The 25505-nt window shown below is 43.2% G+C and overlaps 1 protein-coding gene and 1 non-coding gene across 2 annotated transcripts in view; one reads left to right on the forward strand and one right to left on the reverse strand.

Moving 5' to 3' along the window:
• Window positions 1-25505, forward strand: part of GPC3 (glypican 3) — a 460444-nt gene that overhangs the window by 426982 nt on the left and 7957 nt on the right. The gene's annotated exons all lie outside the window — the stretch shown is intronic.
• Window positions 18378-18484, reverse strand: LOC138986613 (U6 spliceosomal RNA). The gene has a single exon (XR_011463417.1). It is a non-coding gene; the product is annotated as a U6 spliceosomal RNA (small nuclear RNA).

The following is a 25505-nucleotide window of genomic DNA, read 5'->3' on the forward strand; positions in this document are numbered from 1 at the left end:
TATCCTTCCTTTTCCCTTTCCCTTTCCCTTCAGAAGAGACTTCCTATAGGTCTGTTTTTAACCCTAAAATCAAATGGTAATTGTGAATCACATGCCCTCTTCTAAAGGACATGGAGGAAGGATCTTTGATTGAACTTTCCACTTTGTGGCTTATCTGAACTTGCAGCTTTCAATCCTTCTGCCACGCCTCCCAGGCTGAAGCAACTGATGTAAACCAGCACAGAAGTGAGGGGATTTTAAGTACTTGAATGTAGTGGTTTGTTATCCTGTTGCTGAAGCCATAAGAGCCCAGAAAGTAAGAAACCTCTATTTGACCAGTATTCTCAATCTCCTCAGTGACAAAATCAGATCAGCTGTAGAAAATGGCTATCAATACACCTGAAAAGAAGTAGACAGCCTAAATGCATAGAACACAATGGCTGACTCTGAGTGACTGGATGAAGTCAAACGTGATGCCTAAATTGTCTGTTGCTATCATTTATGCCATTTTTAAAAGCTGACTGTACCTCAAAAAAGTAAGTTCTGGAACTAATTTCCTATTTTAAATGGTGTTCAATATTGCCTTTTGTCAGTGAAAATTTCTCACTTGTAGATTTATAAGGTAATGCAAATAAACATCAAAGAAATAAAAATATTATGATCAACCAAGATGTGGGTTTCAAGACAAAAAGAAAAAATCCGATCTCTTTTCATTATTCTAAATCCTCATGATACTTATGCCATGCACATATGTATAAGTTTATAAAGCTATGCAATAATAAAAATCACAGACATTCACAGTAGGTAAGCTTAAGTTTGAAACACAGGAGAACCATTTCTTATGAGATTTTTTTTTTTTTTACTTCTTACATAAATGCTCTTAAAATCAACCACAAAATATCCTGTCTCTAAGTACTAAAATTGGGTACACACTGGCTACAGTAATATAAAGATGGCCAAAGACCAGGTTCTCAGACCTGGACTGTATATCTAATTCTCTTTCAGTAAATCAAGCTAGTAAAGGCAGTGAATCTCATGCTGAGAAAAGACAGAAGCCCAAGCTCAGTAGGGCCTGATTCTAGTGAGAGCTGAGACATTGGATGCCTTTAAGAGAATCCTTTTGTTCAGCTTAAAATGAATCATCCACAGATGTGCCCATTTCATATTACATTCATTAATATCTCTGTTTTAAAATGTTCTGTATTGATACAAATGTGTTAAAGCTGATGTTTCTAGCGTAACCAAAATTTATGTAATCTAAAATAACTTCCATCTGCTAATGCTCATTATGCAATATGAAGATGGCTCTTAAGAGCTTACTGTCTGTATCTATAGGGCACTATGCAGATACGGCCACATGTGTCTCACATTTAACCGTAAAATGGATACCAACGTCCATTCAGCACAGAGTAATGTGAAATACAACATTTAATTCCCAAATGCTAATTTTGCTAAGAAAAAATATAAAACCTTTCTGGTTGGGGAAGAATTTATAGAATCAGGCTTCAAGGCTATTATAATTGAAGTTGTATCTTTACTTCAATTAAAGTTCCCATCAACAGTGATGGTCAGGAACTAGGTTCATGGCAGTGGGCTCTCCTGTGAAGAAAGGCAACTTCTGTCCCCAGCTCCCAGGAACTGGGATCATGGTTTCTAAGTCTCACACACACACACACGCAACACACAGTTGGTCCTAAAATCTAGTGTTTGGCTTTAGACAGAAATAGAGCAGGAACACCACAGCTTTGAAAGGATTGTAGCTCCAAGGTTAAAAGCTCATCTGCATTGGACAACTGCTTTAGATTTGTTCATTTATTGAATTGAAGGTGGGAGAAGAGGTCGACAGAGGATGAGATGGTTGGATGGCATCACCGATGTGATGGACATGAGTTTGAGTAGGCTCCAGGAGTTGGTGATGGACAGGGAAGCCTGGTGTGCTGCAGTCCATGGGGTTGCAAGGAGTCTGATATGACTGAGTGACTGGACTGAACTGCTCATTTTTTTCATGGCCCTCTACAGTTTCATCCTACTCAGCCTTTCCCATCTAATCCCTTGCTTCTTCTCGCTCAGTACAGCCAAAGTGTTTCCTGAATATTTTCCATTTTTCCATGCCTCTGTGCGTCCCTATGTACCATTCTTTTTCCATCTGAAATATTTATATCTGTCCTTCCACTTCCTCCTTCCCCTTAATCTGCACTTATCCATACCTACCCATGCTTTCCAGCCTCCTTTTCAGTGCTTCTTCCCTCATAAAATCTCCATGATTTTAAAACATTCATACCCAACCCAGAAGTGCTCGATTCCTCCTCTAAACTTTCTCTGTACCTGACCGAGACAATATAACACAGTAGATAAGAACGTAGCCACATACAAGTGTTTTGGACAACCACGCTTCTCTGAGTCTCAGTCCCTAAATTTGTAAAATGGAGATATCACTACTTCATAGGACTCTTATGAGGGTTAAATGAAATTATGCACACTGAGAACCCACATGGTAGATGCTCTGTCAGTTGTAACTGGCCTTAAGTACAGGGACCATGTCTTGTTCAACTTTGTACCCTCCACACTTAGCATTGTTCCTGGCCCAGAGTGGGTACTATGTGACTGTTTCTGGAGTCAATAGGCACCCCTTTAATAGAGGGAGGACATGCTTTCTAGACATCTGGGAGTTAATCTACTGGGTCTGTCACTTGCCTTCCTCTAGCTTCCTTGTTAGCCTACAAAAGGGAGCTGCTCACTGCAGACTGTAGTAGCTTTCTCTCTGCTTAAGTTGGCCATCAGGTTGAACAATACAAATTGGGCGTTCGGTGCTTCATTCTAGCCTTCTGGTTATTCTCTGAGGATTTGTTCTCCTATGTCGGACCTGGAGCTTATCCTTTGTTAAGGATTGAATTCATTCAGAATTTTGCATTGTTAGGTTTTTAAAGCAATTTCAGCTGGTTTGGTAGTTTGTTTATTGTTGGCCAGTGTGACTTCCTTTTCTCTCAAAATCCCTTTGAAAAGTTCTGTAAAGTTTTTGGTACATTCAGAAGAACATGAAAGGTTTTATGTGTAAATAAATGAGAAATGCTTTGGTTTCTCTTAAAGTGCTTCTCTGGTAAAGTCAAGAGGAAAACATGTGTTGTAAATGGGCCCCAGTTTTTATTTGTTGGATTTTGGCCTCTCTGCAATCCCTTTTTGACAGATATGTGGAGCATGTTGAATTCCAAGTTGACTTTCAATTAAACTACATTTCTATATTTTCTTTTAAAAAGTATTCTTAGGGATACGGGGGAAAATCTTTAGTGCCAGAGACACTGGTCAATAGCTTGACCACATTTTCAGGAGATAAAGGCAAGGATAAATCCAAATGAGGAACAGGAAACTCAAATGGAAGAAAAGTAAGTAACTAAAAGAGCTCTGCTATGGACCATTGGTTTGACTGCAAAGGAGAATGTGAGTTTTGTCCATCACAGGCAAAATGTGCAACTCTTAATTGTGTTTTAAGAATTGGAGGATGCTACTCCGATGGGATGTGGCCATAATTTTTAAGCGATCAGAGTCTTTAGTCTGTTGTTTCTCTTCTTAGAGCCAAGGTAAGGGTCTCGTGGCAAGGCAGATTGGACATGCAGTTCTGTGCCACCGTTACGCACTTAGGTGCACTCTAGGAAGGGGAAGAGACTGGGTCCACCCAGGAAACTTGGCATTCAATCCACGGTATGGTACACAGTATACACTCCAAAGTACTTGAACAAAGGGAAGGAACTAGCCTGATAAGAATGTGTTCCTTGCAGCTTCCTGCTGGCATCAGTGCAGGAGAAATAAGGGAAATACTGACCTTTTCTCTGCCCTTGTGACTCTTGAGCCAATTCCTGCTTGGGTGTCACTGAATTTCAGAAAAAGGTGGAAGGAAAGGGGAAGATTCCCTTTTTAATTTTATCCTATCTTTCCTGTCTCTGCTTGGAAGCTACTGACATATGGACAGACTCAAAGGTTTTTGGTTTTGTTCATTACTTATCACTTTTGTGGTCTAGAAGTCAAGCTTGAGCTAGGTCACAGGGCACAGTGGTGGTGGTTGGTGGTGAGAGGTAAGGTGGAGCTGAGGGAATAAGGCCCTCTCTGTAGGAAGAAAAGGCCCAAGGTCATGTTTTGACCTTGTGTCTGCTCACCTTCTGCAGCATAAACCAATTGGTGAGTATTTTATTTGCATAGGATACCTGAAGCTATACAGGTATGTTATATTCACTTTGATACCTCATGTGGTGTCCGTAGGTTTCACGGGCTTAGCTGCAGTACAGCTAAAGATTTTGGAAGAATGGAAGACAAGTAGCAATGTCAGCGCATGTCTGACTTCCATACCACCACGTGGGTAGAGTGTGTGTGTGTGTGTGTGTGTGTGTGTTTTAATTAAAAATTGAATTCAGAATATTGTAAAGCAATTATCTTTCAATTAAAAATAAATGTAAAAAAAACGAATTCAGTTCTCAGTTAGGAAGCCAAAAAAAAAAAGTTGAAAAGCCACAGTAACTCCTAGTGCCCCATGTTATGAACAGAAGTGCCTTCATTCAGGTCAGGCCCCCCGTGTCCTCTCCAGAGGAGGGCCACCCTGTTGGCGTCTGGACGTGGATGATGGTTCTTAAACTACACATAGGAATCCCTCACTGCCGCCGTCAACACCTGCACTCTAGACAGATGACTCACTCATTGTGCCAGCAGACGCATCACTGAAACAGATCGTAATCTGCAACACAATCCATTGGGCCAGCAATACACATTGGGGAGTGGGTATCGTCATGGAGCCTGGCAAGCTCTACATGGAAAAATGATTCAAAGGAAGCATTCTGGCCAGTCCAGTTCTGAGGCTAATGGCTTTATTTGGGAAAATTAGTCATTCTTCCACTTTTGACCAACAAATATTTATTGAGATCCCACTAAATATCGAGTCTTCTACGAGGAACTTGACATAAATGCTCTCATGTAATATGTGCAGCAGCTAGTGGGGGAGGTAATTAGGCTCCCTTTAGAGATGACAAATGGAGAAGGCAATGGCACCCCACTCCAGTACTCTTGCCTGGAAAATCCCATGGACGGAGGAGCCTGGTGGGCTGCAGTCCATGGGGTCGCTAAGAGTTGGACACGACTGAACGACTTCACTTTGACTTTTCACTTTCATGCCTTGGAGAAGGAAATGGCAACCCACTCCAGTGTTCTTGCCTGGAGAATCCCAGGGACGGGGGAGCCTGGTGGGCTGCCGTCTATGGGGTCGCACAGAGTCGGACACGACTGAACTGACTTAGCAGCAGCAGCAGCAGCAGAGATGACAAAACCGAGGTAAAAGAAGTCAAGTGACTTGCTCAAAGTCTTACTGCTGGCGATAGGTGGAGTTTAGATCTGCTCTCAGGTCTGTCTTTTCCTCAAAATCTCCCTTTGCTGCCTGTGGCATGCCAGGAATGCTTTCTCCTTATTTCACGTTATTTCATAGCTCAGTTCTCCCCAAGAGCATAAATCTGTTAAGGGCTCCATCGTTACCAAGGTCCCTTGAGGATGGGCCACTTGATGATTTTTAGTGGCCACCTTCAAAGTTTTCCAAGTTCCTTTCTGGCTAACTGTATGCAGGTAGTCGATGGCATGGGAAAATGCCCTCATCTGCATTAACCTGGGAAGGTGCAAGGGCTGAAGACAAGGTGCTCAGAGAGAATTGAATTCAGCCAGTTATTTCAGCTCAATTCACGCATTTTTATGGCATACCTCCTCTGCGCCTCACACATTATTAGACATGATGAGGATGAAGAAGCCACATGTGATAGTATGTGCTCTCCAGGAGGAAGGAAGGTATAGAACCAAAGAGTTTGTACTTAATCCTAGGAACAGCGGGGAGGCACTGGTGATTCTTGAGCAGAGATGTGACAACTGCTCCCAAGGTATTTTCATTCACTCCTGCAAGGCTACCTTGGGGGTCAGGAACGGAAAGAGCACAGGGTGGTGGGCATTGGGAAAGCCTGACTGCATGCTCCTGGGGTATTAAAGACGTGACAGTTTCTGCATCTTTGCCTAGCACCTCCCATACATGTGAAATCCCACAGTTGAGTGGAAAGGATATAAACCATCTGCAGTAACATATTTGTTTAAAAAGGAGACACCAGCATGAAGACTTAGCAACTTTGAACCAGTTGAAAGAAGAGCAGCTGCCTGATATTTTTGTAGTGCTTATATTGATTGTTCATCTTCCATTCTTCTTGTGGTTTGTGTTACTAGCATATTTGTATTGGTTCTGCCAAAAGAGTCCTTGAGAGAAGAAAAATTCATAAATTATTTTGGAGAGTTTAAATCTACATAAGAATTAAAGTCCCCTGGAGCTTTGGGCCACTGGCGTGCACAGTTGAAGTACATAAGATTATGTGTGCTGTGTGCTAAGTCACTTCAGTCATGTCTGACTCTGTGTGACACGATGGACTGTAGCCCGCCAGGCTCCTCTGTCCATGGGATTCTCCAGGCAAGAATGCTGGAGTGGGTTGCCATGCCCTCCTCCAGGGGATCTTCCTGACCCCGGGATCAAAGCCATGTCTCTTAGGTCTCCTGGATTGGCAGGCAGGTTCTTTACCACTTGCACCACCTCGGAAGATTCAGTTCAGTTCAGTCGCTAAGTCGTGTCCAACTCTTTGCAACCCCATGGACTGTAGCATGCCAGGCTTCCCTTTCTTCACCAAGTCCTGGAGCTTACTCAAACTCAGGTCCATCGAGTCGGTGATGCCATCCAGCCATCCCATACTCTGTTGTCCCCTTCATGAGTGTCCTTTTATATCTTGAGGGCCTGGGGGAGGGGCCAGGAATCTCCAATCCCTATTTGCCTTTTTCTGGAATGTTTGCATTTTGGAGGTACCCGCTCTGTGCCAGACGCCATGCTAAGTTCTCACACAACCTTACAGCAACACTGTTTTTACAGGTGAGGAAACTATGGTCCAGAGAAGTTATATAACTTGCCTGAAGTCAGAGTTTAGTATATAGTTGGTCCGTTATTGACATCTCTGTTTCCAGCTCCCAGTCTAGGACTCTTACCACTATACTATATTACCTTCCTCCCCGATCTATTTGGCATTCCTAGAGTTTACACGGAGAAGGCAATGGCACCCCACTCCAGTACTCTTGCCTGGAAAATCCCATGGATGGAGGAGCCTGGTGGGCTGCAGTCCATGGGGTCGCTAAGAGTCGGACACGACTGAGCGACTTCACTTTCACTTTTCACTTTCACGCATTGGAAAAGGAAATGGCAACCCACTCCAGTGTTCTTGCCTGGAGAATCCCAGGGACGAGGGAGCCTGGTGGGCTGCCGTCTGTGGGGTCACACAGAGTCAGACATAACTGAAGCGACTTAGCAGCAGCAGAGTTTACACAGTATGCATCACAGGAAAAGGATGGCAGTCTCTGATTTGTTCATGAGCACTCATTGTCACTTAAAACCCAGGGTTCTGCAGAAATAAGGCTTGAGACTGTTGTGTTGTGATGGGGGAGAGGGACATGTTGAGAGAATTGGGTACTTATGGAGCAGTGCTAGCCTAGGAAAGTTGCCCTGATCTGCTACAAGACAGCGTGAAGTCAGCAAATCTCTTGAGAAGACAAGGAAGGACCGTGATGCAAAGGACATTAAAATGGGAAGAGATACGCTTGTCTTCTCAATTTTGTCCCAGGTAGACGAGTTAACAACGTGGGGCTATCTGATTTCTTCCTATTCCTTCTGCGGATCCAGGATCCATCTCCCCCAGGGAGCTTGTGGACTGGTAACAGAGATCAAGGTTGATAAATGGTCTCAAGGCCAACTAACAGTGGCAGGTCACTCGAGGGTGGGTCAAAATCTCAGACTTGATTCTGGGATCCCTTTAAGCTCCTGAACTCCTCTATTAGGTTATGAATTCATAATTTGGCATTGTCCCGACCTTTCAGCACACTCCTCCCAAGTACTTCTAGAAGAAGTGTTGGCATGGGAAATGAAGTCTGGTGAAGAGTTGGCCAGAACCCCACCCCTACATTTTTGAGGGCCATGACACAGGACACCCCATTGTTAGAAATGGTCATGGTACACACGTAGGAAATGGGACATAGAGCCCGACCTGGCTAAATCACACACTTACAGGTGCCTGGGCCCAGAGTCCGGGCTTTGGAGGAATAAAATTTAGGGAAGCCTTGTCAGCAAATGAAGGGTTAAGTAGACTGAACTGCCCGCAAAGGAAAAAGGAAGTATTTGAACTTGGTTATTTCAAAAATGCTTGATGTGCTAGCCTATTGCTTTTTACCATCACAAAGCTATGAGGAGTGACAGCTTGATTTATATCTGAAATCTAGTATCTGGCATTTCAAAACAGTCACAAGAACTGTATGCAAGAAAACATTTCCTATCTTCAGTTACCTGTAACTGCCTCTTTCTCATTTGAGCGGATTTTGTGAATCAGATTATTTCTAATATATGTAACATTAAGCACCACTGATTGCACGTTCAAACTCAGTCTATCTAGACACAAATCAATTGGACCGACTTTCTAAAAAAGAAAGTTGAATTGTCTTGTTTCCATAGCATTAGATAGCCAGCCTGCCTCTTTCATCCTCCAAGTGTTTTGGATTCTTGTAGCTCAGCTTCATTTATTGGTCCCTAAACAAAAATTTAAATATACCCAAACTCAGCCTATTCAGGGAACAGAAACATATTTCAGTTGTCTTTTTTTCTTTGTTCCTGACCATTTCCCTCTCTTTGGTCCACAAATTAGGACTTATGTATTATTTCAGTCAATTCCCTCGATAAACCTGTGAAGGTAGTGGTATTATGTTCACTTTTCAGATTAGCAATCAAGAGCTCAGATTTTTAAAAATGTGGTCACATAGCTAGTAAGTGAGGGACCTGAGAGAATGGGTTAGGAACCTGGGACCCTCAGTCTCTGACACTGCCCTTCTAGATCCTAACATTCCCGGGACAGCTCCATGATGGTGATCCTCATTTCAGACTAATCCAGTGGAAGCAGACTAGCATCTCTCCAGAACGGACCTGGCCGTGCAAATTCCATCTGAGTTCTACTTTAGCACATTACCTATATTGCAGATGGAGACTAAGGCACAGACATCAAGTCATTTATTCTTTGTTTTTAAATTTATTTATTTATTTTAGTTGGAGGCTAATTACAATATCGGTAGGCGTACATGTGTCCCCTCCATCCTGAACCTCCCTCCCACCTCCTCATTTATTCTTGATCTTGGAGAAACTCAAGACTAGAACCTCATACCTCTAAGGGAAACTGAGCCAGGCGGCCTCCTTATTTTAATGCTGCTTGGGAAGGTTTTCGTGACTCCTTCACCTTTTTGATTTTACACGAATATTCCAAGACGCCCAGAAGTTTTCCAGGGCCTAATTTCATTCTTTTGAGTTCTCTTAAAGTTAAAACAGAAAGTCTGTGTGTGTGTGCCACGTGTATATTTTAGAACTTTGTGTTTTATGTACTATGGCTTTCAAGCCATATTATTATGGATTTATACAGGTTTTCATAATCACTCAAATGGTGCAATTCATGCTTTTGTCATCAAATATAAACTAAATTTCCTAATGGAGAATGCACATGGTCTGGAACAATGCCAAAAAGAGTCCAAAGAAGCCACTGGAAGTTTGCTTCCCCAAATATGTGTTGATGAATTATCAGGTGTTCAATTAAAAATACAGAACTGATTTTTAATTCCTATTGAAATCGTTGCAAGTGCTCCAGGTTCTATCGCTTGTGCACTTTACATGCCTTCTCCATTATTAACATAAAGAAATTAATGTTTTACAAGCTTCAATACTTGATGCCATATGCGTCCTGAGGATATTTAAAGGGAGAAGAAATGTAAATAGAATGAAATTCTTAAGCAAGATTACTGATATGACAGGACTAAAGAGCTTGGGAGTCTGTGAAAAGTGCCTCTTTTCTTCCCTTTAATAAGTCCATTACTTGCACTTGGGCATATTTTAAGGTCCTTTTCATGCTGAATCTAGAGTTGAGCATGCTTTGCATTTCAAGCTTTGTCTATGAATCAGTAGAAGCCAAAGTTATTTCTGCTTTAAAATAACAGGAGCCAGGAACAGCTAATCTCTTTTCATTCTGAGTTCTTGACATTATTTTACTGGACAAAGTTTGTGTTGGCTACAAAACAGGCCATTCATAACATCTATGAGAAGGAATTTAGGTAAGAATGAAGAGAGATTGTAGGATGTATAAAGACTCCCTCTCCTGAGGCCATTAAGAAATTCCAAATTGGTGCTGTTTTGAATAGTGACATTGCATTAGCCTTGCTAATTTCAGTCATTCAGGCTGATAGTCTGTTTACCAATCTACTAGATGAAACCTTCCCCTAACTACAGCTTCTTACCCAAGGTGAGTTGGTATTTTTAGACAGGCGTGGGGGCGCAGGGGGTGGGTAGGTAGTGAGAGAAGTTGGAAGGTGATCAAGGCTAGCACAGTAGAGCCTCTCAGCCAGAAACTCTTTGGAAAGTGGTGTATGTGTTTAATGCCTCAGTAAGACATGTCCTACATTGTTGAAGGAAGTTTACTTTCCTTTCCTTAAGGAGGAATGAGAATATGAGATTTTGTCACACCCCTGGCTCATTGCATCCAACCTCTTTGATTATCTCTGACTTTTGTCTGTAGTTCAATAATCAGGACTGGCAAAATAATCCATCCACGTGTGTTTGTTTTTAAGTGGGCATATATTTGCTCTTCAGTTCATAAAAATGTGCAAATAAACTGACAGATAATTAGTGGCAAAAACTCCAGGGGATAGGGAACTCCTTTTTAGGGGAGACTACATGTAAATGACATTCTCATAAATCTCTCTGGACTAACTGGCATCTCACATCATGCTGGAAAAATGTATGGAGGGAAATCTTTGGAGCTTCACAAGCAGAGAAAGTAGAAAGATTGCCGAGTGTTTGAAAGGGTTTAGGGTTTCATTGGAAGAGCAGCTGCACCCCACCATGCCTGTGCTCAGATACACGGAACACCAGTGAAGTGGTGCGCTGGAAATCATGCGGCACAGAGAAGCCCGCGTGAGGGCAGGGGGCCCTCCACGCCCACTCACATCCGGCCCTGAGTTACTGACCTAGGTTTCCTGTCAGTCAGTGACTGAGACCAAAGGACACGACAAGATCCTTCCCTGAGCTCCACGGGCCATCACACAGTAAAGATGAGAGCGAGAAAGAGGAGGGGTGGGGGGGGGGGGGGAAACAGGAGAGATTTACTTAGGCTCTAGAGCAATGTCTCTCCAGAGAGAGGACTAATATTTCTGGTTTTCTCAAGTAACAAAAAATAACACCCGTAGCGGATTCATGTTGATGTATGGCAAAACCAATACAATATTGTCAAGTAATTAGCCTCCAATTAAAATAAATAAATTTATATTTTAAAAAAATAACACACTTGTAGAGCACGTTAAGGTTTAGAAATCACGTTTACATATCTTCTCATACTTCTCATCCTTCTCACTTAAGAAGCAGCACAACTTTGGTGCCCAGTAACCAAGGATTCTCTGCTTACAGGCAGAACTAGAAAGGTGCAAGGGTCAGGCTCCACCCCAGAACCCCCACTGCACTCAGCTCCTGCCTTTCTTGTGGCACTTCCCCCATTCTAACCTGGATACAGTGATTTTTGTTCCTGTCTCTCCTTCCTGACAGGATAGAGAGGTCCTTGAGGCCAGTGACTGAGTTTTCCTCATCTCCGTATCCCCCATGGCACCTGGCACAGTGTCTAGCAAACAACAGGCTCCCAGTTGATACTCATGGTCTGCGCCTCCCTAGATGGACTCCTTGAGGATGGGTGCCGTCAGTGAGAACTGCAGTGCCAGGCCTGCATGGTTCTCAGGACGTCAGTAAATGTTCCTAATGCTCAGCAAGTAATTAGTTAATTACACTGGACATAACACAAACCCTTCCATTCAGCCATGGCTGCCACTCGTCCACCTCAAGGGGTTATCGGTGATATCACATTTAAAATGACATCTTTTAGAACAACTCAGGTATTTGTAACAAATATAAGGACCCAGAATTTGATACATTTTCAGTCCTATTTTCTGCCAAAAGAGCACTATGGAAACCCAAGGGTGAGAAGAGGTTTTAGGGAAAGAGAAAAAAGTCACGAGGTAAACAAGGCAGGCTGAGAGGCTGGGGGGTGAAGAACGCTGCCTGAGTCTGTATCCAGGGCCCCATACTCTACACTCTGCCTGCCTGCCTGGGGCATGAGAAAGGTGAAGCCAAAAAAAGAAAAAAAATCAAATTGAAAAGGAGGCCTCCTAAACTCAGTCTTAGGCTTAATACTAAGGGGAAACAAAGATTTGAGGATTACTTACCTTGTTGTTAGTCAAAAGGGGGCTTCGGATTTCTCCCCTGGGTGACCTAAGCTGTAATCTGTCTCTATAGTCCTCTGTTAATACGTCTTCCATTTGTGAGGAAATTACAGTGAGCGCAGAAGCTCGACTTACTTTCTGTAATCTCTTGGCAGAGAGATTAAAAAGACAACAAAAATTGCTGTCCAACTGGAATACTGCATGACATAGGGGGAATTGATTGGGACAAATCAATGGAAGAAAACAATCTCTATTTAAGGAGAATGCATCTTTAATCATGGTAATCCCTTTAGTAAATTACTTTCTCTGGTGACATGGCATACCTAATTACAGTTTGCTCATTTTGATTCCCCCTTATAGTGTTCCTTGCTGCTAATGCGGTGGTGGATTTGCAGGCTGAGCAGTGAACTTATTAGTGGCATTAAAAACTCAGCCAATTGGGTCTCAGGACCAAGATGTCACCACATTTAGAAGTGAATCAGAGATCACAGGACAATTATATTTTCATTTCACTTCCTCAGATCTAGTTTCCATCCCCTTAATGATCTGGATTCTCTGCTCTGAGAAGTATTCTCAATATCCTTCTAAAATTGTGAAAATAAAAATGGAATACAATAGTAAAATGGGTATAACCAAAGACAGCTTATGTACTAAGATTTGTTCAACAATCCAGTTTATACAGTTAAGCATAATATTAGGGGTTTTTGTTGGGGCTGGGGGCGGGGGGGGCGGCCTGTGCTGCACAGCATGTGGGATCGTAGTTCCCTAACTAGGGATCGAACCTATGCCCCTTGCATTGGAAGTGGGTCATTGTGACTCCCAGGTATTCTGTGGCTGTTGTGACCAGACAGATTTGTTATAACTCAGAAGTACCTCCTTTGTTTTAAATGAGTATCTGTCTGTTTTAAAAATAATTGTTGCAATAGGGTGATGATTTTTCCCCAAAGATGCTTTAATATCATCCTATGTTATTGATGGGCTTCCCAGGTGGCACTAGTGATAAAGAATCAGCCTGCTGATGCTGGAGATGTAAAAGATATGGGTTCAATCCCTGGGTCAGGAAGGTTCCCTGGAGGAGGGCATGGCAACCCACTCCAGCATTCTTGCCTGAAGAATCCTATGGACAGAAGAGCCTGGTGGGTTACAGTTCATACTGTTGCAAAGAGTCGGACACAACTGAAGTGACTTAACACGCATAAACATATTATTAATATCCTCTATGAGGAACCAGAGATCAAATTGCCAACATCCAATGGATCATCGAAAAAGCAAGAGAGTTCCAGAAAAACATCTATTTCTGCTTTATTAACTATGCCAAAGCCTTTGACTGTGTAGATCACAATAAACTGTGGGAAATTCTGAAAGAGATGGGAATACCAGACCACCTGACCTGCCTCTTGAGAAACCTATATGCAGGGCAGGAAGCAACAGTTAGAACTGGACATGGAACAACAAACCGGTTCCAAATAGGAAAAGGAGTATGTCAAGGCTGTATACTGTCACCCTGATTATTTAACTTATATGCAGAGTACAAAATGAGAAACGCTGGGCTGGAAGAAACACAAGCTGGAATCAAGATTGCTGGGAGAAATATCAATAACCTCAGATATGCAGATGACACCACCCTTATGGCAGAATGTGAAGAGGAACTGAAAAGCCTCTTGATGAAAGTGAAAGAGGAGAGTGAAAAAGTTGGCTTTAAGCTTAACATTCAGAAAACTAACATCATGGCATCTGGTCCCATCACTTCATGGCAAATAGATGGGGAAACAGTGGAAACAGTGTCAGACTTTATTTTTTTGGGCTCCAAAATCACTGCAGATGGTGACTGCAGCCATGAAATTAAAAGACGCTTACTCCTTGCAAGGAAAGTTATGACCAACCTAGATAGCATATTCAAAAGCAGAGACATTACTTTGCCAACAAAGGTCCGTCTAGTCAAGGCTATGGTTTTTCCAGTGGTCATGTATGGATGTGAGAGTTGGACTGTGAAGAAAGCTTAGTGTCGAAGAATTGATGCTTTTGAAGTGTGGTGTTGGAGAAGACTCTTGAGAGTCCCTTGGACTGCAAGGAGGTCCAACCAGTCCATCCTAAAGGAGATCAGTCCTGGGATTTCTTTGGAAGGAATGATGCTAAAGCTGAAACTCCAGTACTTTGGCCACCTCATGTGAAGAGTTGATTCATTGGAAAAGACCCTGATGCTGGGAGGGATTGGGGGCAGGAGGAAAAGGGGACGACAGAGGATGAGATGGCTGGATGGCATCACCGACTCGATGGACATGAGTTTGAGTGAACTCTGAGAGTTGGTGATGGACAGGGACGCCTGGCGTGCTGCGATTCATAGGGTCGCTAAGAGTCGGACACGACTGAGTGACTGAACTGAACTGAACTGAATGTCATCATTTTAAGAAAAAAATAATCTCCTTACTCTCAAAATTTTCTCCAACCCAGCTTTCCCAACTTCTGTCCTACTGTCTTGCAACTTATCTCCCACGCATAGCCTCCATCCCTACTTGTCAGTATTATTCTTGGAATATTTCTGAAAGAAAGACACCATGTTTTCAAAGGTGTATGTCAGAGGATGTTCACTACAGCCTTGTTCATGCTGGGGAGAAATTAAAAACAAACTAAATGCCTATTAGTGGGAAAATGCCTAATAGCACCGTTATATCTATTCATACTATGGAATTTCTCGCAGTGATTAAAGGAATGAGGCAGTTCTCCATGTATTAGCATTCAAAGATTTCCAAGACCTAGTAGCATATGCATAGAAAATACATTTACTGGTAATTACCTCTTTTGAGTTGTGGAAAGGGACATGTTGAAAAGGTGGCTGGCTTTTTTTTTTTTTAACTCCATATATTCAGGTATTGTTTCAATCTTTAGCTTCAAGAACATATTCATGTGTTGAGTACTTCAAAAATTAACAAAATAAAAAGAGTCTGTTAACTGTGTGGAGGATGGTTTACGTGAGAAGGAGACCAGGGGAGAGGTTAGAAGAATGTCATCTAAGCAGTAGTGGAATAAGCAGTGGCGCTGGGAAGGGGAAGAAGTCACAGAATATTAAGGAAGCAGAATTCATGGGATGTGAGAATTAATTACACCTGGAGGATGGAAAAGGAAAAGGAATCTAGGGTGACTTGTGGGTTTCTGGCTTGGGCAAATGGATAGCTCAGTTCAGTCCAGTCACTCAGTCGTGTCTGACTCTTTGCGACCCCATGGACTGCAGCACGCCAGGCCTCCCTGTCCATCACCAACACCCAGAGTTTACTCAAACTCATGTCCATTGAGTTGGTGATGCCATCCAACCATCTCATCCTCTGTCGTCCCCTTCTCCTCCCACCTTCAATCTTTCCCAGCATCAGGGTCTTTTCAAATGAGTCAGTTTTTCACATCAGGTGGCCAAAGTATTGGAGTTTCAGCTTCAGCATCAGTCCTTCTGTTGTAGCCACGTGTTCCCGGAAACAAACTCACTCAGAAGGACAATGCAGATAGTGGAGTGCAGTTTATTACACCGGCGGGCCCAAGGCAGAGTCTCCTCTTAGCCAAGGACCCTGACCAGCATTTGTGAAAATCTTTTATACCCCATGTGTACGTGTCTGAACCCACCACTCCAAATTCCTTGAGACACATAAACAAAGGAAGGGTAAATACAATCCCAATAACCCCATCAATTCACGTGTTATGTGCTCAAAAGTTAAACAATTAGCCAATAATCAATAAGCCCAAGGTTACACTCCGATAGGTACGGAAAAATTTACGGCCTGACCAGAGGGGGTCTTACCCTTCTGTCGTTTCCATAGTCACTAAACACAGAGTTCAGAGTCCATTGGAGAGGTGGCCGAGCATGATCAGCATGAACAGACCTAAGATGGAGTCCAGGCCCTATGAATTCCCTCTTCACTTTCAATGAATATTCAGGACTGATTTCCTTTAGATGGACTGGTTGGATCTCCTTGCAGTCCAAGGGACTCTCAAGAGTCTTCTCTAACACCACAGTTCAAAAGCATCAATTCTTCAGTGCTCAGCTTTCTTTATAATCCAACTCTTATATCCATACATGATTACTGGAAAAACCATAGCTTTGACTAGATGGACCTTTGTTGGCAAAGTAATGTCTCTGCTTTTTAATATGCTGTCTAGGTTGGTCATAACTTTTCTTCCAAGGAGCAAACGTCTTTTAATTTCATGGCCGAAATCACCATCTGCAGTGATTTGGGACCCCAAGAAAATACAGTCTGTCACTGTTTCCACTGTTTCCCCATCTATTTGCCGTGAAGTGATGGGACCAGATGCCATGATCTTCGTTTTCTGAGCTTTAAGCCAACTTTTTCACTCTCGTCTTTCACTTTCATCAAGTCTCTTTAGTTCCTCTTCACTTTCTGCCATAAGGGTGGTGTCATCGGCATATCTGAGGTTATTGATATTTCTCCTGGCAATCTTGATTCCAGCTTGTGCTTCATCCAGTTTTCAAGTACTGGATGGCTAGTTGAAGCTAATCTGAACTGGGGCGAGGGTAGGGCAGCAGGGGCCCACTGGAAGAGAGCAGCTAAGGGAATAGAAACGCTGTGTTGTTTGTGGCTTATTGAGTCTGAGTTGCCTGAGGGACATCCAGGTCAGAACAGTTCACTTTCCAGACAATGTCTGAGCAAGAGATAGATTTGGGACTCTGGGGAAAGAGAAAACCAGGGCCACAGATGAGAACGTTCAAGAAGGCTTATCAAGTGAGAAGTGAGGAGAGTCAAAGAAGGAGAGAACACCCGTCTTTAAGAAAAACAGCCCCCAGAGCAGTCTGAGAATGATTAGAGGAGGGACCTGAGAGGAAGTGGTATCAGATAGTGAGGAGGACAGCTAGTTTTAAGACAGAGTAGCCAACAACAGTATTGGATGGTGCAGAGAGCTCAAGATGAGAAGATGAGAAACTCAAAAGAAACCATTGAGGGATTAACTGTAAACTAGTACAAGGGACCTTATGGGTAAAGCTCCATGACTGATAGCTGCTGCTGCTAAGTCGCTTCAGTCGTGTCCGACTCTGTGTGACCCCATAGACGGCAGCCCACCAGGCTCCCCCGTCCCTGGGATTCTCCAGGCAAGAACACTGGAGTGGGTTGCCATTTCCTTCTCCAATGCACGAAAGTGAAAAGTGAAAGTGAAGTCGCTCAGTCATGTCCGACTCTTAGCGACCCCATGGACTGCAGCCCACCAGGCTCCTCCATCCATGGGATTTTCCAGGCAAGAGTAATGGAGTGGGGTGCCATTGCCTTCTCCTCCATGACTGATAAAAATGGTCTAAAATTGAATTACAATGGTTGCACACCTTGCTAAATTTACTAAAAGTCATTGAACTGTATACCTGAAATTTACTTGAAGTAGGTGATGTGGTATGTACTCAGTAAATTTCTTTAAAAAGTAAAAATGAGGGGTGGGGGAAGTATATATTGGAACTTAGTTTGAAGCAAGCTCTGATTCCAGGGAGAACTTTCCAGTCTAACCTCTTCTTCCTAATTGGTTAGAAAAAGTCCCATGAAATACAACAGGCAGGAAGCGTACATTGCTGATGCCACATCCTGATCCTTTCCCAATCTCTTGCAACATCAAAAACTCCTTTATGTGTGTGATTTGCTTTTCACCCAGCAATAAATACTACCACCCTATTCCCTGTCTTCCTTCAGATGATTGCAGTATAGTTGCTGTGTTCATTATTTGTATTAACTTCTAGCATATATTTCCATTTTATAGTGCCAGGCTATAAGGCCCCGGTTCTGATCTGTTTTGTTGTTGTTGATTGCATTTTAGTGTCTTTAAATGTGGCTTCATTATTGCCCCTGCAAGGCCTTTCAGTCTGAAATCTCATCATTCATTTTCTAACACCTCTCTTATGCTTATAGCCTGATGCCTCATTCTTCTCAGTCATTTCCCTTCTTAAATTGATTTGGCCAATGACATGTATTTGTGTGTTAACAGGCACATTTGCCTTATTCTGTAGACAGGTAAAAACAATATGGAAAACTTCTGCCCCTTCTTAGTTATAAGGAACTAGGGCTGCCCTTGACCCTATGTATTTTTTAAAAAATATGGAACACTTAATGAATTTGCGTGTCGTCCTTGTACAGGGACCATGCTAATTGTCTCTGTGTCATTCCAGTTTTAGTATACGTGCTGCCAAAGCAAGCACAACCCTATTTATTTTTTATGTATTTACTTTTTTAATTGAAGTATAGTTGATTTACAACATTTTGTTAGTTTCAGGTGAATGGCAAACGGATTCATACACACACATATATGCATACATACTCTTTTTCAGATATTTTCCCATTATGGTTTATTTTTGTTGTTGTTGTTCAGCCGCTAAGTCCTGTCCCATACTCTTGCAACTATATGGACTGCAGCACACCAGACTCCTCTTGTCCTTTACTATCTCCAAGATTTTGCTCAAATTCATATCTGTTGAGTCAGTGATGCTGTGGGGTACAAGATACTCTTTTCTTCCTCTGGATCCTGAATGATACCATTATGTGGCTGTACTGAGCGAGGTGTCTACCACCTGCAAATTACTGATAATTGTTTCCTGTTGATAGGGAAAACTTTCCATGGAAACAACTCCTAAGATGCTTGTTCTGTCTTCTCTATAAACAGCATCCTCTTATGGCCATCCCATACCATATATGCATGTTTCATAGTGTGTGAGTTACTCAGTTGTGTCCAACTCTTTGCAACCCCATGGACTGTAGCCGGTTAGGCTCCTCTGTCCGTGGAATTTTCCAGGCAAGAATACTAGAGTGAGTTGCCATTTTCTTTTCCAGGGATCTTCCCGACCCAGGGCCAGGGATCAAACCTGGATCATCTGCATTGCAGGCAGATTCTTTACCGTCTGAGCTACCAGGGAGGCCCATGCACATTTCATATTGCCTGACAAATACTCATGTTATTTCTGAGACTTAGCCTCTATCTTAATAAGTGGGACAGATTTTGTGCGGGGGTTTCTCCCTACCCTAGGCAGGTCAGTAGTTACTCCCTTAAATTTATGTCTTGGTTGATAACTCTTTGGCAAACTTAAAGCTCTAGTCACTAAGCTACTCATGGTCTCCAAAAGACACTGATCCCTTTCTTTGAAAGAGAGAATCCAAAGCAGTCTCTTTAGATTCCTCTCTAGACAGTGTTTGTGTCAAAGGGAGGAATGCAAAGGTCACTTGAACCCTGTCCCTTCACCCTTTATCCCTGCCATGAGACCTAGAAAGACCTGAATGAAATCCTAGAATCTCAGGTTTGGAAGGGTCATCAGAAGCTCTTTACCTTCACCCCTCATTCTATGTTTGAATCCCTTCACCAGCCTTTCTACCAAATGGCTGTCCAGATTCTCATGGACCACCTCCAGAGATGGATCTCAGTGCCTAGGGGCAGCCTACGCAATTGTCAGATTGCAGTAATTAAAGAAAGTTCTTTATCTCTTTTGAGTTCAAATCATTTTCCCCTTAGAAGGATGACAAGGCTGTGAAACAGAAGTACTAAAATGGCATGGCTGTGAAGCAAGAAGAGTCTGAGATGAGAAAGAGAAGGGAAGGAGCAACAGTGGTATGCGTGGTGCAGGGGCTGGAGCAGAGGCAGATAAGTAGGTCAGTGGAGGTGGCGGTGGGGGGTGGGGCAATGAAGGAGACTGAGCTGAGAGGCAGGACTGTGCCGAGGGTAAACAGGAAGGCCATGGGTATGTTGATGGAAGATTAAGGAGATACTAGAACCTCTTCTAAAACAAATGGAACCCAGGTTAGAGGTTTAAATCAAAGTGCAGAGGAACAAAAAAGCATCTTTAACATTCGGAATCCATCAGAGGATTCCAACCTTGCCCTTTGCCTAAGGATATGGAAAAGATCACTGTAGAGACAGGAGAGAATGTTTAGTAAAGCAACAACTAGACAGAAGAGAAGGGATAATTGGACAGAGGAAATGAGTTTAAAGAGCAATGGAAAGAGAAAAAGAAGTGAATAGAGAAATGGAAAGGGGGGAATGAAAACACAGAACTTTTAGGTTAAGGAATTGTATTTATTCTCATGCCAGCACATAATTGTATTTTCCTGGCAGCCATTCCACAGACCTCTGCAAGGGGAAGGGGTGCCGGCACATGTGACTATAGGGATTGAGGTCTTACTGCTCTGTGCTTTTACAGCCAAGCAAAGGACTTCATGAAGCTGTATTTTGATGTTGCAGGGACAGGCACTGAAATGTCAATCACCAGAAAACAGCTCCTCATTTGGGAATTGGTGGTGATGGAAAGGGCAGGGTATGCTCCAGCGGTGGGTAGATTCCGGGGCAAGGGCAAGGGTCAAAGGTATGGGAAGCCAATCACAACGGTTCCAAGTGAGAAAGAAATGGAACCTGCCCACCAGCAATCCTGTTTCCCACCCAGTGTGGCACCCAGAATGCTGGCATGTGTCCCTTGCTTACATAGTAAGGCATCGAGTTTCAGACAGTGAAAGGGAGTAAGAAGCAAATCGTGTAGATTCCGTCCACACTCGGTACAGTGAACTGATGCTGTGGGTAATGAGAACTGGCTATTGAAAGGGCGGTTTTGGTATCTAAAGGTCAGGGTTTGAACGCTGCCATGTGCTTCCTGGGCCACCCACACCGTTGGCCCTGCCTTTGTGTTATGTTCATCATTGCTCAGTGGGACTCCTTCCGCTAAGGAAATCTTCAGTTGATAAAGATAGACTCCTCAGGAAGGGTATCTACTAAGGAGGTAGCCCTTCACCTTCATATTCTCAGTAGACTGGGGTTACGTGTTCATTTGTGTGGCCATTGAGTCACACATTCATTCAGTTTTTCACTGTCTCTGCTAGCTCAGTACCAGGTGGGAGCTAAAGAGAGAAGTAAGACTCATTTCTTCCTTTGATGGGGCTCCAAGTCTAGCTGAGTGACTAACTCTACTATGTATGCTGCAGATTGAAATTCGTGCTATGATAGAAGTACAATCCAATTAATAATCAGAGAGAGAAGTGATTCATCTGGACTGCGGTGATAAGGGAAAGAAAGCTTCCTGGAAGAAGTGCCATGTAAGTTGAAGCCTGAGAGAGAGGGAAAAAAAGAGATGCCATCCCAAGTTGAGGGAACAGCATGAAGAAAGACACGGGAAGCTCAAAGCACTTGCCACTCTCAGAAAATAATAAACGGGGTGGTACGACCACAGTCTATGGTACTTGGGGAAATATATGGGCAGTTGAAACTGGAAAGCAAGACAAGATGAGTTCAAGAAGCTCATGAATGCCCATGCTAAGGAACTAGGACTTTACCCACATGCAGTAGGGAACCATCATCGGATTTTGAGAAGAGAGAAATGTGATTCAACAGGTGATTGGGGAAAAGGGTATTTGTCTTTTTTCTACTGTCACAGAATAGAACATATTCTTTCTTCCCGGACAGCAGCGGGCCATTGGAGAGCAATGGGCATCTTGTCTGCTAGGGCACTGAGGACTGTGGCGGGAGGGGAGAAAACAGGGGGAGAGAGGCTGAGGAGAAGAGGAGAAATGGTCACTGCCCAAAGACTGAGGAGGGGGGACTTCCCTGGCAGTCCAGTGGTTGAGTCTCCATGCTCCCACTGCAGGGGGGCATGGGTTCCATCCCTGGTCACCAAGCTAAGATCCCACATGCCAAGCAGCTCAGCCAAAAACCCCCACACAGACACAGGAAGTGGCACCTTTGTGAACGGTGGTGTACTGACAGTCCAGACCCAAAGACGGGAAGGGAGGAGGGAGCCAGGATGACAATGTGTTCTTCCAAGTAAATTGACAGTAAAATAAACTCAGTTCCCCAAATCCCATTAATGATGAGGGGGGCATTTCACAACTGGAGAGTTTTTGGGGAACAGCTTCAGATAAAACAACCAAGCGAGGCTTTTCATCTTTCATTTATGAGGGCACCTGCCTCCTGTTGATTTCTGGCCTGTAATGTTCCTACACCCAGGCTGAGTGTTTTCAGGGACTTGAGCCATTTTGACCTATTGGCTATTATTCTAGTAACTTTCCTTTGCTGTTGGATATTGTATGCAGTTTAGTTCTCAGGTACATTTTTTGTAAGATCCACCATGGCTGATTAAAAACGGAAGAGTACCAGATTTGGGGTTTTCCCATTCCAGTCTGTCTAAAACCCTATGTCAACTACTATCAAAGAGTTTTTTATTAAGCATCTTGGAGCGCGGGTTCCAAGGGACTATAAGGGCACTCCCTCACTCCTAACCGCCCCCTCAGCGATTTGATTTGGCTACAAAAAGTGACATTTTGTATCTTCCTTCTACATCTTCAAAGCCCAATGATGCATACCTCTGTAGCTGCATCATGTTTGAAATTTATATTATAAACAGAGCTCTGTGAATCTAAACCATTAAGTTTTTTAAAGTAATGAGGACAGAGTGTATTTATTCCTTCATTGATGTTTTTAAAAAATGCATTTTCAGCTTAGATTTGTGTGACTCACAAAAGTAAATGTAAGTTTCCTGCAGTTGTATATAAATTTCTCTTAAAATAGCCTCAGATTAAAATTCTTGACAAAAAATGCCCTCTTCCTTCACTCCCAATTGAGGAGCCATATTTGCAATTCTAGGGTAGTGCTTAAATATCCATTTAAATTTTTTTGGACAACTTGAATTTCGAAGCATACCTTTTGGGGGTGGGTGTTTTGGTATCAGGTATATTCACACACTCACTCCTCTCTAAAGTAAAATGCCAGAGGAACGCTGCATTCACACTCCCCTTAGGAACTAGGATGTACCTGTAAATGCCATTATCTTTTGGCTTCTATAGTTTTTTAGTCATGGTGAAATATATATCACAAAACACTTGTCTTTTTAACCATTAAGTATACAATTCACAGGCATTATTTACACTTGTAATGTGTGCGACCATTACCACTATTGCCAAAATTTGCCTATTCTGCCTAGTTATATTTCTAGAAATGGAATCATGTATTATGTGGTATTTAGTGGCTGGCTTCTTTCAGTTAGTGTAGGTTTTAAGGTTCATATAATCTTGGAGCAGGCAGCAGTACTTCATCCCTTTCTATGGCTGAATAATATTCCATCGTATGGGTAGACCATGTTTTCTTTATCCATTAATCGACGGGTAGACATTTGGGTTTCTTCCACCTCCTGGATGCTGTGAATAATCTGCTGTAAACATTGGTACAGGTATTAATGCGTCAGGGATAACAAGAATATAGCATTTCCAAGACCATCTGGAGTTGGAACTCTGGAGACACCTCCTAATGAAGCTTGCTTGTGCAGGCGTTTGCTGATAGCTCTGCCACAAGACACACAATACACAGCTCTGACGACAGTGCTTCATCTCACTCGCTCCCCAAAGGCTAATCAGCATTGAGTGAATCCACATCAGCTCCCTCTCTCTTCTCAATTCGGTACTATCTGGTTTTGGCCCAACCCGATCGAAAGTTCTCTCAAAAATCTTCCATTACCTTCTTGTTGACACTTTGAGTAGCTTCTTCTCAGTCCTTACTTTCCTTGACCTTTCTATAATACTGTGCTTCTCCTCCTCTCTTTAAAGTGTTCTCTTCACTTGCCTTCTTGAAGCCTGTTTTCTTCATCTTCTCCCCTGGCCCTGGCTGAATCATGTCTCTGTCACCAGCTTCTCATATTCCAATGAGTCTCAGGCCATTACTTCCCATGGGAAGGAAAGGCTTTGAGGAACTGTGATTCCTGTGGAGCCCTTAGGCAGCCTCAGATGAGAAGGGTCTGAATCTCTGACAGTAATAGTTATGACACTCCCGTGGAAGGTGGTGATCATTCTCAGGCTGGTGGAGGAAAGCCAGCACCCACACCACCCATCCACACTGTCAGTTTCCAGGATGAAGTTGTTCTGTTTTGGGGAATATGACTTGACCCATGATGTACCTAAACAAGTATAGCATTGGCCCACATCATAATAAGATTCTACAGCAAAATGACAGTTTCCAAACGTATTACATGATGTTCTTCTTTGTTCCTTTCTCAGTGGCTGGACACAAAAGTGAGGCATAGTTAGTGGCCAAATCCCCTGGACGCCATCTTGTATTAGACACTAAGCTTTCTGAGCCCCATTTAAGGGCAATTACTGTGGCATCCCTCTCCTGACTAGGAAGTTATCGCAAAATGACTTTAAGTCATTAATCAGGAATATGTGGTCAGAATAGCCCAGCTTTGATAGTATACACAGCCTGGGTGACCCAAGTATCCCATGGTGCTCTTAAAACCATTATACAGCAGTGAAGAGTGGGAGTGAACACCTGATTCTGAGGATCTGGGACATAACCTGGAGGTCCTAGTAAACGGGAAATACTTTATGAAATCTTAACTGAGTTTGCAAATAACACCCTTTTGCTCCATCATACAGCCTTGTGTGTCCCAGTATAAAATAGTGTGCTTTTCCCTCTAAATCCCTGGGAAGAAGCATGCCATGGCCTCATGTCCCCACAGCCCACTGCAGCATATACCCAGCCCAGACTGAGAAACAGAGCCTAGAGGAAGAGAGGCCATGCCTCTACTAGTGGTAAAGTCCACTGTATTCTTTCAGCATCCTAGCAGTGTACCTAAGGGTATTTGTAGGCTGGAATTAGCTGTAGGAAATGAAGTGGGCATCTCATTGCCCGGCCCTCTGCCAGGAGCGGTGACTGGATTGTTCCCAGAATTTGCAGTCACGTAGTTGGGGAAATTGGCAGCTCACTTATTTGTCACGAAGGCACGTTGTGAAATGGACCCTAAAAGGAGTCCCATTAGACCAATTAAAACCAGAGGCCTCAAGTGTGCCATTTCCCTCGTCTGATCTATGAAGAAGAAAATCTCCGACTCACTCCCGGAGACCTGAGGTTCATTAACAAAGTCATTTTCCTCTGCTTTCAAGTCTTAAGTAGTCATTTCACACCTGAAAGTTCACAAAGGTGGTGGTGGGGGGGGCGTTGATGTGGCAGGAAGGAAGGTTGTATTGAGGGGAGGACAAGGAAAACCAAGATCAATTAGGGATTCAGAAGCCAACGGCCCAAAGGCTTCTGTGGGAAGGGGCAGCAGAGTGTGCAGTAGTACAATTTCTAGTGATTTTCCCCATTTCAGCCTCGGGGGCCTACCAAGCAGTGCATGCTGGTTTCACATACTCATGTCCCAGGGCCCAACCATACACAGCAGATACAAAACACGGGGAGAACAGTGTTGCTCTGTTGCCATATTA

Source organism: Bos mutus, chromosome X, assembly GCF_027580195.1.
Source record: "Bos mutus isolate GX-2022 chromosome X, NWIPB_WYAK_1.1, whole genome shotgun sequence".
NCBI lineage: Eukaryota > Metazoa > Chordata > Mammalia > Artiodactyla > Bovidae > Bos > Bos mutus.